Source organism: Camellia sinensis, chromosome 5 (assembly GCF_055761805.1).
Source record: "Camellia sinensis isolate YWXY chromosome 5, ASM5576180v1, whole genome shotgun sequence".
In the NCBI taxonomy this organism is placed as follows: Eukaryota; Viridiplantae; Streptophyta; class Magnoliopsida; order Ericales; family Theaceae; genus Camellia; species Camellia sinensis.
Genome location: NC_138965.1, coordinates 205,108,664 through 205,129,548, shown reverse-complemented (window position 1 = coordinate 205,129,548; position 20,885 = coordinate 205,108,664). Strand labels below are relative to the sequence as shown.

The 20,885-nt window shown below is 36.4% G+C and overlaps 2 long non-coding RNA genes across 2 annotated transcripts; both read right to left on the bottom strand.

The window, feature by feature from the left end:
• Positions 1-1,143: 1,143 nt before the first annotated feature.
• Positions 1,144-11,012, bottom strand: LOC145791155 (uncharacterized). Its single transcript, XR_014330919.1, has 4 exons — positions 9,443-11,012; positions 8,275-9,297; positions 7,630-8,179; positions 1,144-1,243 (listed from the first exon to the last, which is right to left on the bottom strand). It is a non-coding gene; the product is annotated as an uncharacterized LOC145791155 (long non-coding RNA).
• Positions 11,013-13,730: 2,718 nt separating this feature from the next.
• On the bottom strand, positions 13,731-19,292 carry LOC145790339 (uncharacterized). Its single transcript, XR_014329023.1, has 2 exons — positions 19,039-19,292; positions 13,731-14,030 (listed from the first exon to the last, which is right to left on the bottom strand). It is a non-coding gene; the product is annotated as an uncharacterized LOC145790339 (long non-coding RNA).
• Between the last annotated feature and the right edge of the window lie 1,593 nt (positions 19,293-20,885).

Sequence of the window (20,885 nt, the reverse complement as noted above, 5' to 3'; positions counted from 1 at the left end):
CAGTAGGTATAGTGCATTTATGCCGAAACCCCAGAAATGCAGCTTTTTCGAGCCATCTAAAGTTGCAATCCAATCGAAGAGTTTTTTGGCAAAGAATGGCTCCATTTGAGAGAAAAACAGAGTTGGAATGAAGAAATCACAAAGCTACAACTTTTGTAGAAGATAAGGTAGTGAATAGAGGCTTAGTGTCAATATTTTGGAGGTTTGGCACATTGATGGCAGGCAGAGGCCCATTGATGGCTGGCAGGAGGAATGGATAGCCGGCAGGCCACCCCTTATGGCTAGCAGCCTTCATTTTGTGTCTACTGCCCTCTTTTGTGAAGATTCAATTGTACGTAGTAGTTTTATTTTGTTATTTGTGTGTTCCAAGGTCTTGTTTTGAGTCCTGTTTCGGCTTAAACATGTTCGTTGAGTTAAATTCATTTTGTTTTGCTTATCGAGTTGTATTTATGTTGATTAGTTTGTTAAGTTGTTGTGTTGTTTGTCGAGCTGTTATTTTGTCTATCGAGTTGTTTTATTCTGTTTGTTAAGTGTTGGTCGATTCATTACCTGATTAAGAAGGTGCCAATACAATGTGCAGTTTTCAGTCAGTTTAATCTCGTTTTTATGCATTGTAGTGCTTGTGCGGTGCTCAGAATGTAAAATACAACACTTTTTCATCCAAAAGTTGTTTTCATTCCAATCATGGTTACTTTTTACAAAAGAGTACAAGTTTTTAAAGCAAAATAAAACCTGTCTAAAGTTATACAAAGTGCTAACATTACTAGCAAAAAGAAACTAAGCAAAAATACAGAAATCAGTGCCATCCATCTCATGATCTAAAGGCCCTCTTCGTCCTCTTCCTCGGTGGAGTGGACTCTGCGGCACTATCTTCATTAGCGCCACTGTCTGAACCTGAACCGGAGTCTGAATCGGAGCCATCTCCACTCTCTGCCTCGGAGTCCTCCTTAGCCTCAACAGCCTCACCACTAGTAGAATTCGAGCTAGCGTCATCGTTTGTACTCTGAGATGAATCAGCATGCTGACTCGCCGCCTCCTCGGTCTCATTGGTCTTAGTATCATCGCTACCCAGAATAGGCTCTGAGGGCTGCTCCCAACTCGGGCGCTCCTAGCTCGGCCTCGAATGCGTGCTGGAATCTCTCTCTCTCTCTCTCTCTCTCTCTCTCTCTCTCCTCCTTGTCGCCGAAGGAGGTACTAATGGTCCTGCTCCAGCTCTTGCTGGTGCGTCCAATGTGGCTGGGATCTGAAAAAAGCAATTGTCAATATATCAGTCTCAATGTATATAGCAGATGCAAAGAAAATATGCAACATGAATGAATGCAGTATTTGAGTGCAAGTGTATCATATCAGTGTAGTATGGAACATATTACGGTTGAAATGCTAATGTATCGGCAGAAAGTTTGATGACATGAAGCGCGAACTGAAGGAAATTACTAGAATTCCGTAGAGGTTGAGCAGATGCATGCTTCTCTGCACCATCCCCATTAGAGATGGCAATCTGAAACCGACCCAACGGTGACCCAACCCCCCGTCCCCGAATTTAATGGTTATTCATCGAAAAATATCCCCTACGGGCCGGGGACAGTATTCAAAATTTCATCCCCGATGATATCCGGGTCGGGGACGGGGATAGGTGTTTCAGACCCGGACCCGGCCCGGCCCCCCGGCCCCGTCCCCGCCCTGCTTATTCCCCGAGATAAAATTACCGTTTTGTCCTTGCATATATATATATATATATCATATATGCTTGTATTTGTTTAGGGTTTCACTTTCAGACACCAAACTCAGCCTCTCACACACGGCGCTCCTCTCTCTCTCTCTCGCAGCTCGCCACTGGTCTCTCCCTCTCTCTTTCATCTGTCACTGTCGCGCCTCCCTCCTCACCGGCGATCCTCCATCACCACCGAGCCTCTCACTCACACACGGCGCTCCTCTCTCTCTCTCTTGCTCACCACTGGTCTCTCCCTTTCGCTCGCCACTGGTCTCTCCTTTTCTTTTTCATCTGTCACCGCCGAGCCTCCCTCCTCACCGGCGATCCTCCGATCGTCCCTCACCACCGCTCCTCCGGCTCTCTCTGTTTAGGTATCTCTCTCTCTCTCTCTCTCTCTCTCTCTCTCTTTCTAGGGTTTACATATATGTATATATTATATATATATATATATATCTGAGTGTTTAGATCTGAGTGTATAGATCTGTAAATATTTTGTATATTTGAGTTTAGATCTAAGTATATATCTGAGTTTCCATTTATTTTTGGGTCAATATTTTGTATATTTAGCTTCAGATCTGAAAGACATCATGGGAAGTAATGGTTTTATTTTATTTTGCTCTTCAAGTCTTGATTCGGATTTAAATTTAAAATGACAGAAAAGATAATTTTGTTTATTTACTTGTTTCGTTATAATCTGGTCTCTGGTTATTGAGTGTAGGTGTGGTTCATATCACTAGATTTTCAATATATATATATATATTTTTCACACTCTTTCATGTTTTTATTTTATTTTTATTTAGCATTTGTACTTTTGATTTCTTGTTTGAATTCTGCTAATAGAACACTGATATAATTTGGTGCCCTAGGTCTGCATTCTCTATTTGTGAATGATTGTGCTGTAACTTTTGGATTTCTTACTATTACTGACATGTCGTGGAAGAAAACTTGTTTAGTTATTGGGCATTGATCCTTTTTATGTTTTTGCAATGTTAAAAGTGATGAATATAGCTCATGGTGCATATTTAAGAAGGTTATGAAAATGTTGCTTGAACTCTAGACCCTTGGATGTGTCCTATTTCAGGATTAAAATGTTGCAAAGAAGGTTAATACTTAAGACCCTTGGATGTGTCCTATTTCAGGATTAAAATAACAGAACACTGATATATACTCAGATCTAAACTCAAGCAGAGGAGAGGACTTGCAGTCAAAGTGCTTGCTTGAACTCTACGGACCGGAGGTATTTTGATTCTATTGCTTTCTTGCATGTGGAGCTTATATTGGTCAGACACAATTTGACAGTGATTATTTGAACTAATGGAAGATATAATTTGGTTGCATTTTGTTAAAATGATTATTGCCACAAATCATGTTTTGCTGCATTAGTGATAATCAATGTTCACAGACAGAACCTGTTTGCTTCAACTCAGGGAGTGTGTACAGTTTGATTTTAAGAGCTTGAGTTTGACAAATGGGGCATCAAATTGTTTACTTTTTGCAAGATATTAATAATGAGGCCACTATCAATTTTTTTAACCTTGCGTTTGGATTATCTATTTAAATTCATTATTTAAATATAGTCTAAGTAAATCAGTTGAGCTATCTTAGTTGATTACTATTATATACTTTTATATGAATAGTTAAGTGTTTAATTCTTCCTTAAATGCAACAATTGATAATTTCTTTTCCATTTTAGATTAGATCAAAATTATCTGGATACAATTCTGTTCAAATTGTAAATAATTTTCTATTGATGAATAATAAAATAAAAATCTAAGTGACAATGGCTCCATTTGGTGCATGGTTTATAACTTCTTCTTTTTTAATTTTTTAATTTTATGAATTATTATCATAATATTTGGTATAATTTTTTATTATTGTTTGCTATACAAAAATAGTTTAAGGTTGTGTTTAGATCAATGATTTAAATAGAAATTTGTGAGTGAGAAAAAAAATAAAAAAATAATAGTAATGTTTTCTAACTTTTTTTCTTCTTTTCATTTTTTTCTCAATCATTGTTTCAAACACATCCAAAATAAATTTAAATAGTAGATTATCTAAAAGTATGAAAAATAATTTTTAAGATTTTGTTTTTATTATCAACTTTTGTGCTTACGAAAAACTGTAGGGAATACAGCCAATATGTTTATTCAAAGTCGCCTCAGGCATACGCTAGGCAGGCCGACACTTTCCAGGACCTTCATATTTTTTTTTTAAATTAAGGATTCAAAAAAATTCAGCCCCTATACTTCATCAAGAATATTTAAAAATATGCATGTGGAAGAAAAATGTATCCTAAATAATGAGTTTTCTTCTGGATTAGGAGTCTGTCTAACTATGTTAAAAGTGATGAATATAGCTCAAGGTGCATATTTATAACTTATTGTTCATGTAACAATTGCTTAGTGTGTTGTCCACTAATCACACTACTCTTTCTAAGAGAAAGATGATGAGTACTTAATTTGTTTTAATCAGACTACTGTTTCTAATTGTTTCAATCATGTCATAATTTGTTTAAAAGATGATGAGTACTTAATTTATTTATATTAATTCAATCCATATTATTTTTATAAAGGTTAAAAATGTCAGATGTTAACTCTGAAGCACCAGTTAACTCTGAAGCACCCGTTAACTCTCAAGTACCATTTGAGAGTGACGCGTCACAACATTCATCGCCAGCTACGAACGCACCTATGAACTCACCGTCTCCCCTCTCTAATCAACATGTTATTGATTTAGAAGAGTCTAATACTACTTGTGGAGGAACTAAAAGAAAATCAAGTGTTGTGTGGGAACATTTTAAAAAACAACAAGTCAATGGGGTGTGGAAGGCAATATGTAATTATTGTAATAAGCATCTTGGAGGTGATTCAAAAAATGGAACAAGGCATTTGCATGATCACCAGAAGAGTTGTACTAGGAAAAAAGTGATGGACATGAGGCAAAAAGTGTTAACTAACAACTTTAGTAGAGAGATTCCAAAAATGAATTCTTATATCTTTGATCAAGATTTTGCTAGGAAAGAGTTGTCATATGCCATAATCTTGCATGAATATCCCCTCTCTATCGTAGACCATGTTGGTTTTAAACGATATTCAGCAGCACTTCAACCATTGTTTAAAGTGCCTTCTCGAAATACGATAAAGAGTGATATTTTAAAGATTTATGATTATGAGAGGGTGAAGACATTGAGTTTGGTGGAGAATAATAAAAGTAGGGTGGCAATCACAACTGACATGTGGACTGCTAGCAATCAAAAGAAAGGATTCATGGCTGTCACCGCATACTTTATTGATGATTCATGGACATTGCAAAGTCGCATTTTGAGGTATATTTTTGTAAATTTGCAAATCATTTAAAAATTCTAACTTATTCAGTTCAATTTGCAGGTTATTAATACTTGTTTATGAATATCATATTTTAGGTTTATTTATGTTCCATGTCCACACACAAAAGAAGTTCTTTGTGATACTTTGCTTGAGTGTATGATGGATTGGAATATTGATAGAAAAATCTCGACTGTTACTGTTGATAATTGCTCCACAAATGATGCCATGATTACCATGTTGATGGATAAGTTAAGTAATTCATCGCTTTTTGTTGGGTGGTACTTTGTTTCATATGCGTTGCTGTGCGCATATTTTGAATTTGATAGTGAAAGATGGATTGGATGTCATACGAGTTGGTGTGGAGAAAATTCGAGAGAGTGTAGCTTATTGGACAGCAACACCAAAAAGAGTAGAAAAATTTGAAGAAACAGTCAACCAATTGCGTATTTCACATACTAAGAAATTAGGACTTGATTGTGCAACTAGGTGGAATTCAACCTACTTGATGCTTCAGGCAACCTTATTGTATAAGGATGTCTTTTCTAGATTGAAAATTAGAGAGCCCCAATATAAGACTGTGCCAACTGAGCAAGAATGAGAGTTTGCTAGAGAGATTAGTGGGAGGTTTAAGATTTTTTTTTCTATCACTGAGTTGTTTTCTGGTACAAAGTATCCCACAGCCAATGTTTGTTTCCCAGCTTTATGTGAGATTAGGATGACACTGTCTCAATGGCTCTCTTGTGAAATTGAAGTGATCAGAACAATGGCATCAAAAATGGTGGAAAAATTTGATAAATATTGGTTAGTGATACATGGTATTATTGGGGTTGCAGTTGTACTCGATCCTAGGTATAAGATGAGTGTATTGGAGTTTTATTTTGAAAAACTTTATGGAGACAAAGCTGAAGATGAAGTTGATAAGGTTCGTCATATTTGTTATGATTTGTTGCAAGAGTATCAACACCGAGTTGGTATGGAGACCGATGTTGTTGGTGACTCTTCTGCTCATCCAGAAATTGTTACAGAGACCCTTTCAGAATTTGATTTGTTTATTAGTAGAAAGAGAAGTAAAAAAATGAAGAATGTAAGATCAGAGTTGGACCATTATCTAGATGATGATGTTTTGCCAAGAACTTCAGGTTTTGATGTTTTGAATTGGTGGAAAGCTAGTGGACCAAAGTATCTGACCTTACAGGCAATAGCTAGGGACATTTTAGCTATTCCTGTATCCACTGTTGCTTCTGAGTCAGCATTTAGTACTAGTGGAAGGTTAGTGAGTCCACATCGTAGTAGACTTCATCCAAACACATTAGAAGCATTAATGTGTGCACAAAGTTGGTTGTGGGGTGAAGAGATGAAAGGTATTATTTCATCCAATTTACATATTATTATTTATATTACCATGGAATAATTTCACTATTGAATTTATATTCTTTACTTTTTAGGAAATTCAACATTGGAATCGGTGGGCTATGCAACTATATATGATGATGATGAGATCGAGTCGGATCAGTCATGTGCCATTTTTGTGTTAGTTGTCATCTTTTTTGTTTTAATTGTTAACATTTTTTACATTTTATTATTAGTATTAATTATTTATTTTTTTCCTTTTGTTATTTAACAGGAGTTCAAGTTGAAGGAGATGATGGAAGTTGTGTGGTTTGTATGGGTTTGAAGAAATAATGGATTTGCTTTTTTATGTTGTAATGGATATATTTTTTTTATTTTTAATTTCAATTTTTGGGTAACCTATCCCTTGCGGGTTGTGCTTGGGATTAATTATTCTCTTTGGTACTTGTTGAATTTTCTTGTGTGTGTGGGTTGCTGGACAGATGTTTGGTTTGTGTTATTTTGTTGCTACATGATGTTTTGTTTGTGTTGTTTTGTTGGACTACTGAATTTTCATGTTGTAATGGATGTTGAATTTTCATAATGTTGCTACAGGATGTAATGGATGCTGAATTTTCAGGATGTTACTACAGGATTTAAATGGATGTTTATTGATGTTTTGTATTTTGCTTCAGGATGTTTACATTTACAGATTTTTACAAATTTTTTTGTTGCCTCAGGATGTTTTGTATGTTGGCAACAAAATGTTGCTTCAAATTTTTAATCAATTTACAGATGTTGTTTCAGATTTGTAATCAATTTACAGATTTTTAATCCATTGTTTCAGGATGAAAATGGATGTTTCAGGATGTTTTGTAAAAATGGATGTTTCAGGATGTTTTTTAATCTATTTACAGATTTTTACATATATAAAAAAAAAAACACCACCGGGGATTTTCGGGGTCGGGGATCCCCGATCCCCGATCGGGGGCGGGGATGGGGCCAGGCTATGAGTCCCCGTCGGGGATCAGGGACGGGGACAGGGCGCATATAAATTTCGGGGATCGGGGACGGGGGGAGTAGTCCCCGGCCCCGCCCCACCCCGTCCCGTTGCCATTCCTAATCCCCATCAGGGAAGCTGCTAGCTCGAGGGCCACCCCAGTGTACTCTATAGATGCCTGCAAGTGCGTTGAGGTGATCAGTGTTCTATAAGCATAACTAAAATAAAGTTGATATATGCAAAATGTAAAGTGTGATACATACTGGAGTCGAGCCTCGAACTCCGACAAGCTCATGTCCGGCTCGTGCAGGCTCAATGGGGATCTGGTACATCTCCTTTGGTATGCTGCCAACAAGTAAGTGTAGTGGGAAGCTCTGGCCAACCAGTCCCCTGTCTCGCCTGGGAAGCCCCTCTGCCACGGACTCTGCTTGCCCGACTCGCTCTGCATCTTATCCTTGCGGCCAAAGCTCTCGCGTCTTCATCCCCGCGAACGCCGATCAGAGGCGGCATCAAATGTGTCTGGATAAAGGTTGCATAATCGCCCTCCACATGGAAGTACTTTCCTTCCAGGCCAACCATGAACTGGATCACTACGTCAGTAGTCAGGCTGTGTGTCGTTCTCATAGATATAGGTGGTCTCATCGGTATAAATAGAGCAGACAGGTCCAACGTCTGATGCATAAAGCGCTCACCTAAAAACCATGCAAGGCAAATTGAGCCCTCAAGAAGAATATGGTGGCAGGTAACGATCCGAGCTACATTGTACCGGACTCGAAGCTCTGTCGGTATCATAGCCCAAGGCTGTCATGTGATCTGAAATAGAAAGTGAACAGATTATTAGTTGTTGTCAGTTGCTAATGTGTGCATCAAAACAGTTGTAAAGCAAAAATGACTTTGTTTCGAGTTACCTCATCTGCCGCAGCCATGTCGAAATACTGGCGGAAGAACATAAAGGACTCGTGGGTCCTACAGCGGAGCTAGTCGTCATATACCCGAGAAAAGGGAACTGTCAATGGAACCTTATCCACAAGCTCTGGGGCAAGAGCCGGGAAGTATGCGTATATCCATAACTATAGGAAGAATGCAGAGGTATAAGATCAGGTGCAGAAAATGCAAAGCAGAAAGCATATAGTAAGATTAGGTGCAGAAAATGCAAAGCAGAAAGCTTACAGTAAGATCAGATGCAGAAAGTGCAAAGTAAAGAGCACATGTGTGGAATAGAAATAAAGAAAGAAATGCTTGAGCATAAAATGTAAAGTGTAAAGAGGGAATTGAGATGTGTACCTCTCAAGCTCGCCAATAGCCTCCAACCAAAGTCCCTCGCAGACAGAAGTAGGAGTTCATATATCTGTACAATGTGGTGAGGTCGGCTCTGCCCCAATCATAAAACTAAACTCGAGGAAGCACCACCAAGGCGCTCAACAAATACAGACCCACGGTATTTCACCTGTTTGAAAACAATGTGGTACCGAAGATGAGCATGAGGAAGCCTCTAGCATACTGCACTATCTCCTCAATCGTCTCGGGCTTACTCCCCCTGAATCGCTCCTCAAACTAGCTGTATCGCACCATGCCTACTCGGTATATCGGTGGATGTGCCCCAAGCAGCTCGAGCCATGCTTCCTCTCATTCTCCTATGTCTGGATCGAGAGGGATCGGATCGCCCCCTATTCTTAAGCCGGTGATCATGGCAAAGTCGTAAAGAGTCATCGTCATCTCCCTCGTGGTGGAAAAGTGGAAGGAGTTGGTGGTGTCCCACCACCTCTTCACCAGTGCTCCTAAGAGAGGATGGCTCGCTACAACCCGACTGAAGCTGGAGCAGAAGAGACCGAAGCCTGTCTCATCGACAATGTCACAAACTCCAGCTGGAGCTCACCATACCAATCTCGAGCGGTCGTCGAACCATAGCCCTTAAAGGCGTGAGACTCGCCCTGTGGTAATACATGGAGTGCAATTAGACCAATGCAATGCATGAGATGTAATCAGATCAAGACAATGCATGAAGTATAGTTGGATGAAGGTAGTACAAGAAATGCAACTAGTTAAGGGCAATAAAGCATAAAAACAGTTTCATACCTCAATGGCAATGGCCGATAAATGAGATGCTGACTCCCTCAACAAGAGGTCCTTTGGTGCGTCTTTAGCAAAGTCACTAAAGGATCTGATGCCTCTCGCAGTGGGCACTATGTGTGTCTAAAGATGGTACCTCGCTGGATTAAAAGGCCGTATACTCAATGGTAATGGCTCTGGCTCGGCCTTGGGCTCGGCCTCGAAGTCTGCCTCGAAATCTATTAGAGGAAGCTCCGGGGGAACCCCATCATGAGGAAGATCATCCGTCATCTAAAAAGGAAGTGAGAAAGTGGGCGAAAATGAGGAAAATGGGTGGAGAATGCCGAAAGTCAACAGAAGTCAACCCTAAGAGAGAGAAAATGGCAGAAAAAGTCAAAGTCAGGAAAAGTGCACAGAACTCAGTTTTTGCATACAATGAAATTGTATTTCTTGGTTTTTTGGCCATCACGCATTGAAAATGCTTAGTTGGTGGTTTTGGAGCGAAGAATACCACTCCTTGGAGATGTTTTGATGATAAGGAGTGGTGCACAGTACATACAACCTGTGAAATTACTTCTTTCCTACCCTGTGTTGTGCTCTGTTGCAGTAGAATGAAGTTGGTCATCAGTGGCCGGCACGCCATACACTGATGGCCGGCAGCCTTTCACTGATGGTCGGCAGTGCCTTTTTGTAGCAGGCACATGGCCGGCAACCTCCATTAGTGGCCAGCCAGCCACTGATGTACTCTCAGAACAGTGCCATTTTAGCATACCAAAATTCAACTATGCAAATAGAGGCAGTCAGCAGTAACACAGTGGCATTTTGGGTGGAAAACAAGCGCGCGCATGTGCATTTGATGTGTCTCAAGTTTAACTAGCTAGAATAGCATGCCTATTGTTATTTTTGAGCTGTTTTTGTCCTTAATTAATTTAGTTTAATTAATTAGCGCAATATGTATTTGATTAGATTAGATTAGTTAGTTGATTGTTGTAACAATTAAGTAGCTTAGCTTAGCTATTTCTTTATTTTGTTTTGTATTAATTAGCTTAGCTTAGACTAGCTTAGTTTATTCATTCAGACCCTCCTTCGCGAGGGCATAATGTTGTAATAAGTGTGCGTGCGTGTGTGCATGTCTTCCAACCCCACGTCTTTCTCCCCTTTATTTAATCGCTTTCGATGGTTAGATTAGGGACATATTTTGATTAACATACCTTATGCTTGCATGTTTGCATCCATTCATTTGTCTTGCATGCACCGAGGCTCGGCGCATCATTCAAATTGCATTGTCTTTTCGATATTTCTTTGAATATGTGTTTCAAAACATGCTATCAAATTGTTGTAAATACCATGATTAGGTAGCCGAGCCTATTTAGTCGCATTCTTTGCATGTGTTGCATTAGACACTTTGTATAGTTAGGATCATGCGTTTTGTCTAACTAGTTTCTGTTTTGGCTCGGAATACTCGGTGAGTCTTTAAGCTTTAGCATATTGCATGAGTGTGATTGTCATAGTGCCATGTTTTGCATGCTTGCCATGAGGCTATGTGCTTATATGATTAACTACATGAATGTCTGTGAATGGAGGCTTTGTTGTTTGAATTGGAACGATTCAACGAATGTAAGTTTTAAACCCACTTAGTTGTGGCAAAATCATGTTTTAAGCCCACTATGTTTGGTGGCAAATCTGCATCTTTAAGCCTACTTGAGGGTGGGCAACTTTAAACCATTTTCACAAAACAAACATGAGTTGAATTGTTCCAAATTAAGTGGTCTCCCAGAAAAAAGTGGTCGGCAGGGGGAATTGGTGGTCTCCACACTAAAAGCAAGTCAATAGTGGAGGGGAGACCAGAAAAGGTGGCCTAAAGACCAAGAAAACCAGTTTCTCGACCAAAAAACCAGCTAGCGGGAAGGAAAGTGGTCTCCAAGGGGAAAAATTGGTCTCCCATCCTTGTACCACATTCCAAGCAAGGAAAATAAGGTTTGTACCAAAAACAAACCAACACGGATGCAAAACGAGAGTTCGGGAGGCACAGCGCGCAGCCGAGAGCCTCGAAACCCAGCTGTTGAGCACCAAAAGTGGTATACGACCACAAAAGTGGTCTCCCGGACCATAGTGTCCTTCTAGATAGAGGAAACAAGGTGTGGTTCAAAAATTACGCCAAACGGAGAACGTTAAGCGGTCCCGAGACAAGGTGCACGGCCGAGGGCTCCAAAACCGGAAACTAGTCTCCAAACGGGAAAAGCGGTCTACGACCACGAAAAGTGGTCTACGACCACAAAGAGATGGTCTACAAGACCTCTCCCTCTCTCCGGGAAGAGAAACAGAGTTCGGTCCTCAGATCGAGCCGAAGCACAAAAGAGTTCAGAAGCCCGGAGGCAAGGCTCTCAGCCAAAACTCCGAAACCTCTAAACGAGCACAACATGCACTATCATCGAGCGCTCAATCGATAACGTCTGAGTCTTAAGGTCAGTCAAAAATGGGGTGTCTACAGGTTAACTTAATTTACTTCACAAGGTTCAATTAGAAAAGCATGGAAAAGACAATGCTTAAAACTATGCATTGGAAAGAAAATTATTTGTTGGGGATTATTTTCAGGAATTAAATTTTTAATTTTATTTTTCGGCTTGGTTTATAGCTAGTGTAGTTTATTGTTGTTTTCCTTATTGTTGAGGTCTATTTAGTAGCATGTTGTGAAGTGGTTTGCTTCACTTGAATGCATATAATTTGGTCATATGTGTTATATCAAATACATATAGAAAATAAATAGCATAACAGACATAAGATAAGCCCAAAGAATGAAACTATTTTGACCATAGGTGAATATTAATAAAACAGTAGCTATGTATGTATCAACAATAGCAATAATAGCTATGTATGTATCATGTCTTTGTTTTGTATTTTGTATACAGATTAAAAAATAGCTTGTTCCTCTAGTAACAATAGCAACATAAGATTGAAACCAAGATTGTGTGATTGTGGGAGAATAGCTGCCATGTACATTGTCCGAACCAATGAGAATGGAAATCAAGGGCGTTTATTCTTTGTTTGTCCATCGAAATATGTAAGCAGTACGTTTGTTTGTAAATTTGTTTGGAAGTTGATTAGCTTGATTTGATTAATTGATTGTCATGCATTGTAGATTAGTAAAGAACACTGCAATTACTTCAAGTTCGCAGATGATAATGACGATGACGTGATCTCCAATGTTATAACTCGTAAATCTATAAGAAGCGAAAAATTTAACGATCTAAACACAAGGGTTTATGAGATGGATAATGAAATTAAGGAGCATGGTAGAAGGCTTCGAAGGATGGAGAATAAATTGAATGTGATACTTTTTGTCATTGTATTTTGTATTGTTTTCTATTTTATAATGTAAATTACTGAGTTGATAGCTTTTAGGGAATTTGATGGATGTACTTATGGATTGAATGGACTTGATGGATTGTGGGTATGTATTGTGCTTTATTCAATGTGGGTAACGAAAAACCTGCTATGTTTTCAATTGTTGTTGATATAGATTAGGAGTATATGTTGTTGAATGTAAGTAGTAATTACTGTCTCAAGAAACCAAGTAAAAAGGAAAATTCAGTTGCCAATCTCATTGTTGGCAAGAATGTTAAATGGATTGAATATCCAATCTCATTCTTAGTGTATGAACTGTTAATTGTTTGATTAAAATTTAGTTTTGATTCATGATTAATAATGAGATATTTCAACAACTACAATGCATATTAAAGACAGATTCCCTGACTAATCAAAACAAAACCTGTTCAAAGCAGAAATTCTGTTAACCAACAGAATCTCATTGTTGGCAAGAAATTCAGTTACAATGCATATATTGATTTATCATTTACAGAACCTGTTCAAAACAAAAATTATGTTAACCAACAGAATCTCATTGTTAGCAAGAAATTCAGTTACAATGCATCTATTGATTCCTCATTTACAGAACCTGTTCAAAACATAACCTGTTCAAACCCACATGACCTGTTCAAAACCCACATGCCAAATTGTAAATTTGAACTTGTTCTTTACAGAACCTGTTCAAATCCACATGCCACATTCTAAATTTCTAATGTATCCAAAACAGAACCTGTTCAAACCCACATGACCTGTTACCAAAACATGAGCTAATGTCCAAAATAACCACAACATAACCTATTTAACAAACATGACCTATCGTCCAAAATAACCAAAACATGACCTGTTTAAAAAACATGAGTTGATGTTCAATTAACCTATTTAACCTGTTTAGAAACTAACATGACCACAAAATAACCAACACCTGCTTACGAAATAACATCACCAAAGCTATCCAATTCAACTTTCACTGATAATTAACCAAAAACTGCTTCATTTACAAATGAAGCTATACAAAATGTGCAAATTGTATCCAACGCAAATGAAACCAAATTATCCAAACTTTACAAATAATAGTCATCAAATAACTAATTCGGCACTAAAAATAAAATGTGGCATTTGGATCTACATCTATATTAAAGTTAATAAAATTTGAAGCTGGTGTCAAACTTTGACTAGTTATATTCATTCATGCTTGAGTATGAGATGTGCATTCAATATTGTCCACCATTTCCATTGGGGTAACCACTGTCTATAAAAATAAAGTACGTATTAAAAATATTGTCCACAAACATATTCAGTATTATGAAATAAAATGGATGTAAAAAGGATTTGTAATCATATGAAATAACACATGCCGGTACATACATACTCTCTTAAGTACCATCCATGCAAGGAAAGTAGTAAGATTCAAATTGCACCACCTTATGATCAAATAGTAACAAAATGTGATTAACAATTTCACATATTATAATAAAAACAAACAAAATTTCTATAATTATGAGAACACACACCGGATGGTATACAGTGTCCTGCATGCCTTTCGTAGAAGCAAAGTTTAAGTAACGAGGTTCACATTGACGCACCTTACGACCCTATAGTAACAAACATTTGTTTAATAATTAAGGTTAATGAAATTTTCAAAGTTATAGATCAAACAAAATGCAAATGTTACCCGTGCATTCGTAGCCTTCTTATTCTTTCCTTTCAACCGATTCATGATTTTATCGACTTTGCTAACCTTCCGTTTGGTACATGGACGGCCTCTTCGGCAAGCAACCAAAGGACTAACCACCCTCCGAGTCAGGCTTGCTTTTGTAGTACTACGACTAGGCAGGCTTTTCGGGGAAGCATTAGAAGGTGGTACACTAGTACTATGTGGCACATTACTCGCACAACCCGATGCATCTTATCTCACTCTATCCTTCATTTCCTTCAATCCAAGTTGAATGACTTCGTGTTTACCATCATCATTGGTAGCAAGTTCTATAATTTCATCTAACGTCTTGTGTGACACCCTGAACGTTAATTAAATATCATATAAATACTTATAGTTATACATAATTGTGAATGTATGTGATAATATATCATTAAATAAAGAATAATAAATACAGAATCTAATTGGCATTGGGTTACCAAATATGAGATTAATTAGGGACTATTATTCGGGGCCAAGTTAATAGAAATATAAAATTATAATACTAGTTGGACCAAATTAAAGTTAAAGATAGTAAATAAATAAATAGGTTAAATAAATAAATAATAATAACAATAATGATAAAATAAATATATGGAATAAGAATAATAATAATGGCAGTAATAAAATAAATAAGTTATATGTGCTATGTAAATTAATTTGTCATTAGGGTTATCAAATATATGATGAGGAAATTTATTAGGGTAAATTAAGTACCAGATTTATTTGGGATATATTAGCTGCCTAGATTTATCAAATAAAAGCAAATCAAGTACCATTAATTTTCAAGATTACAAATCTGCTGAAATAAAGAAATTGAGGGGCCATCTGGACACCTAGGCTTAGGGAGGAGGAGTGAGTCATCACCTTGGGGCCTTAGGATAAAGTTGAGTTATCATTTGAAGTATGTGTATAAATAGGGGGGAGGTGTTGTAAGTGAACGGAGAAATAAAGAAGGAAAAAAAAAAAAAAAAAAAGAGACAAAGGAGATCAGTAGAAAGGGAGGAGCCGAAAACCAACAAAAATATAAAGGAATTAGTAAGACTCAATCTTAAAGTGAGTTATATTATACCTTTGAGTTACCATACTATATTTTACGTATGTTTTGACTTACCGTAATCTATTTTATACAAGTTGTATTTTATTAGTTATACTAATAAAAGTTATGTTTTATCAATATTTCAATTACGTGGATTATTTTCTGAACTCTATTTGTTTAAAATGAAACACATGGATATGTTTGTTTAAATTTAGTATATATTTGACTATGACCTTATAAATAATTATGTTTTGTAAGTACCACCACGGGAGTCCCACGCCTTGGAGGATTTAAATAACCATTGGCCTCTGTTTGACCACTTGTGGTCCTCTGTTTGTCATGGATCCATTGACCTCTGTTCTGATTGTCACTTCTGTGACCTCTATTTTATTCTGTTCTATACTGTGGTTGTGGTTATTTATTTTCATAATTTCTGTATTTCAGTTTCTGCCACTTAAACGATTTATTTACCAAATTGAGTTATGTAAATGTTTTGGCTTAACTAACTATCCATGGTTATTTTGTATTCCCTATACTCTTAGCATAATATTTCTCGCTCTGTTGTGTGCTTATAGCTGTTACCATTTCAGGTGACAAGATGTAAGGGAAAACTCATAACCTCACGAAATGGAACCCGCACGTGGATTGATATTGAACCACTTTTTCCTTCTTCTCTTTATATTTTTGCTCCCTTTTGTTCTACTCGGAGCCAGTCACTGAATAATAAAATAATAAAAGTCCTATAAATGTATTTCTCTTATTAAAATAGTAAAATAGAGTAAATTCTTGTTCAATTATTTTTATTTCCACTTGCGTGGTTTAATTTGCTACAAATAGAAAAAGTTAGTAAGTTGCAATTCCAACCCTAAGCCACTGGGATTGGGTCGTGACATCTTGTGATACGTATCATGCAACTTTGCATTCACAGCAGCCCCAGAGTTAGTATTTGTGGTTGGAATGCATGTATACCCTCGTTCCAAATCTTTGTTTCATCTCTCCACAATGTATTTATTTGGAACCTCGTAGATGGACCTCTCAATGAGCATACCAAATGAATGGACACACATAATGCCCCTAAACTCAAACCACCGACATATACATTGGATCTCACATTCAGTTGAATTGCAGTAGACAACAAATTCCACATTTTTCATCTTCTCACCGATCAAAATAGTCTCCTTCATATGATAGGTATAAATTAATCCCTCCTCTTTCACAAGAGTCACATGACAGTATAGTAGACGCTTCAATTCTGCTTGAACCTCTTCAAATTTTGCATTTGTGTAGGCTTCACGAAATTGCTTCTCAAAAAGGTACACCGTCAAGCAATCATACAATTTGTTACAAGATTTGAAGTCTGCTTTGGTCTCCTTCTCCACTTTACTTCTCAAGGCATTGTCATACTGCTCAACAAATTGCTTCAGATTCGTCTTCGAGTTCATATATCCATCAAAAAATGCATTCATGCTCTCACTTCGCTGTGTAGTTGACATGTCAGCCCAAAAAATGTCTTTCACATAGGCAGGAATCCACCTATGTCGCTGATCACATAATACCCTCAACCATTCATTATCATAAAGACTGAACTTTGCAAGCATTGCTTGCCATTCTTTATCAAATTCAATTTTTGTCAAACAATCATAAACTGCATTTTGCAAAGCGGACTTTATAGATTCATATTGGGAATATCCTTTCAATTTCTCCGGAATCTTACTCATTATATGCCATAAGCACCATCGATGTCGAGACTGTGGGAATACAATTTTTATGGCATTTTGCATAGCTCTGCACTGGTCAGTTATTATGGCTTTTGGGTGAGCATCTAACATGCAACTTAACTATTCTCTAAATAGCCAAACAAATGTCACTGTGTTCTCATTACATAACAGCCCACAACCAAACAAAATTGATTGTCCATGGTGATTAACTCCTACAAATGGAGCAAACGGCATGTCATATTTGTTTGTCAAATAGGTTGTGTCAAATGAGACAACATCCCCAAATGCTTTATAAGCCGCCCTACTCCTTGCATTCGCCCAGAACAAGTTTCATATGCGACCATCTTCATCTAAGTCTATTGTAGAATAGAAGTTCGAATTTTTTTGTTGCATGTTATGAAAATAAAGTGTAAGCGAATCAGCATCTCCTACCCTAAGTCTCAATTTTCTAGCATTCTCAATGTGATTTCTTGCATCTCGTTCATCAAATGTTAATGTGTCATATCCCACCGCTTCAATAACTATAGACTGAAAATTCATAGCCACCCATATCCCTACTGCATTATTTATTTTTAGTCTCTTCTTCACAGGAGTAAGAACCCTCTTATTCATTGCAAAATGCCTTGAGTCACTAGGAATGTCGTGAGTCACTAGGAATCAAGTCATGAGTATGTTCAAGCACAACTATTGTTAACTTATATCTTTCATCCTTTTATAGACTGGTTCTTACCCTTACTTTATATTCAATTTTTTATGACAAAGATGGTTCCAGGGGATTTACTTCTGATCTTTTTGTTCTCTTCCGCCCTGAGTACATTCAATTCCAAAGTATTTTACCTCCCTTTCATCTCCAATATTCTGTGTTCTATAAGCTATAGCAAATCCAAGGTGTTTTGCATATTTAGCATAAACACTTCTTGTTTTGAGGTAAAATGCATACCCTTCTTTGGTTCTTCAACTTCACCACTCTCATTTAATGAAATATTGTTCTCCGATTCTTCAACTTCGTCAATCCCATTGAATGAAGTATTGTTTGAATCAATGTCCATTGTACCTTAAACTGAAATATATATTCACAAAGAACACACTTTAAAATAACAACTTGTATGTAGTTTTGGTTATCATTGTTTCATTGCCCAACTTTTTCATAGTATTCTCAAGTAAAAAAAAAAAATGAGTTGTGGTTGAAAATGGATACATAGGAATTCATTTGGATACAGAGATATATGCCCGCCATTGAACAAAAGACTTCATTTAGATGCAGTTTATAAGAATAAAATTAAACAGAATGAGGTTCTGAAATTTAATTACAAGACCAGAATGAGGTTCTGAAATTGAACAGATATATGCCCACAATTGAATAGAATAGCCCCGAAATTTAATTATAACAATAAAACATAAAAATTACATCATAATAAACTTATAATATAGGAAAGCAAATATGAGGTTTTGAAATTTGTGGGAAAAATTACATCAGATGCAATTTCAAAAATGAGGTTGTGCTATTTAATAATGCTTGAAGCAACCAACTACCCAAATATGAGGTTCTGCTATTACACTCCATCTTCATTTGTTTCAAACTCTAAATTCGAGCTAAAAATTTCTCTTACAAAATTTCTATTTGTTTCAAGATTTCTGCCACAAATTTCATATCATTATTCCCCTATTTCAACACAAGCAAATCATCGAACACCTTACGAGCACAAAATCCAGGGACTTACATTCGATGAAATCATAGGCATATATATACATATATATACATATTACACAAGAGGAAAGGAAGAGTTGAAATTAAAGACACACATACCTATGAGTTGAACACACACACAGGCGCAATGCCATTGACGAACAGGTTGGTGGTTAGCGGCGGCAAAGTGATAGTTTTTGTGGTCGTCGATGGTGACCCAAGTCGATCGTCGTTGGCCAGTAGGTCACGAGCTACAGTTATGTCGTCCTCTCTCTCTACTTCCGCTTCGTCTCTGGTATTTTCTCTTCATTCTTGCTTCGCCACTGTTTTGGAAATCAAACGCGTGGTCGGTAAATTTAGATGTGTGATTGGGCGAAAGAGGAGAGAACCACTTGCCAACTCATTCGGGCCATTCGAGCCGGGTGAAATTCGGGCTACATAGCAGTTCTGAAAGATAAAATAAGTTTTTTAATTCAATAAGACAAAACATCACATCTAAATCATAATCATTTTATTTTTTTTTCTCACAAAAGTTAAAAAGTCAAAAAATTATTCCAAATTAATTTTTTTAACTCCAAGCTAAAACAATTACACACAAAAAAAAAAAAAAAACACTCACGCCATGATTATTACTCATAGGGTGTGTTTGATTGGGGGGATTAGGAGGGGGGACTATCCACTATTTGGATTGTAATCCAAATAGTGCACCTTATCCGTCGTTTGATTTTTTTTTAGTCCGGCGGACTCCATGTCCGGTCGGACTCCATGTCCCCCATATGGGGGACTATCCTGTCCTGGGGGGGGGTGGGACAGAAAGTGGGGGACTAATCACTGTTTGGATTATATGCGAAAATGACCATTTTGACCCTCTACTATTTAATTATGTATTATATTTAATAAAATTCAATAAAATTTAAATGTCTTAATATAAAAATAAAATAATTTTATTTAACTTTTTATTAATGTTTTATTTATTTAATTTTTTAAAATAATTTTTTATAGATATTTTATTGATGTTTTATTTTAAAATTTTGTTTATGTTTTATTTAATTTCATTGTTTAAATTTAATAGATGTTTTAATAGATGTTTTATTTAAACAATTAAATGTTTAATTTCAACAATAAATAATTTCATTTATTTAAATTATGTTTTATTTAAACATTTAAACATTTGTACATCAACATGTTTATTAAATTATTTCAACATTTGTATATCAACATGTATATTTATTTAACATATATTAAATTATGTTTTAATACGTCAACATTTGATTACATCTACATTTGTTAATTGTTAATTACATCAACATTTGTTAATTGTTTAAACATAATCTATACATCAACATTTATTTAATTGTTAATTGTTAATTGTTTAAACATAATCTGTACATCAAAATAATTTCAATGTTAATTGTTTAAATAAAAATTTAAACATTTAACCATTAGTATGTTTAATTTCAACAATAAATTTTTATTTGTTTAAATAAAAATAATCTATACCAGTCAAATTTTTTATCAATATTAGTATGTTTAAATATCTTTAAACAAAATTTAACCATTAGTATGTTTAATGTTTACTAAAAATAATTAAAATATTAAAGATATGTTTAATATTGCTATTATATAGTAAACAATTGAAAAAGGGTAAAATAGTCTTTTGTTCATTTATCCTATCCAGTCCGTCCAACCAAACGTTGGATTCACTGAAAATAGTCCTATCCAGACATCTAATCCTATGAAAAAACAAACACAGGATACATATCCAATCCGACCAAATAGTCCGGGGGATTCACAGTCCCAGGATTCAAGTCCGATGGATTCTAATCCCCCATTTTCCAGTCCGTCCAATCAAATACACCCATAAAGTATTGCTTGTTTCATATACAGCACATTGTTTTTTAATAATTCAAAGCTAATCTGAAAGAGTCGGTCAAGCCCGGCGTTCTCCAATCACGATCAAGAGGGCC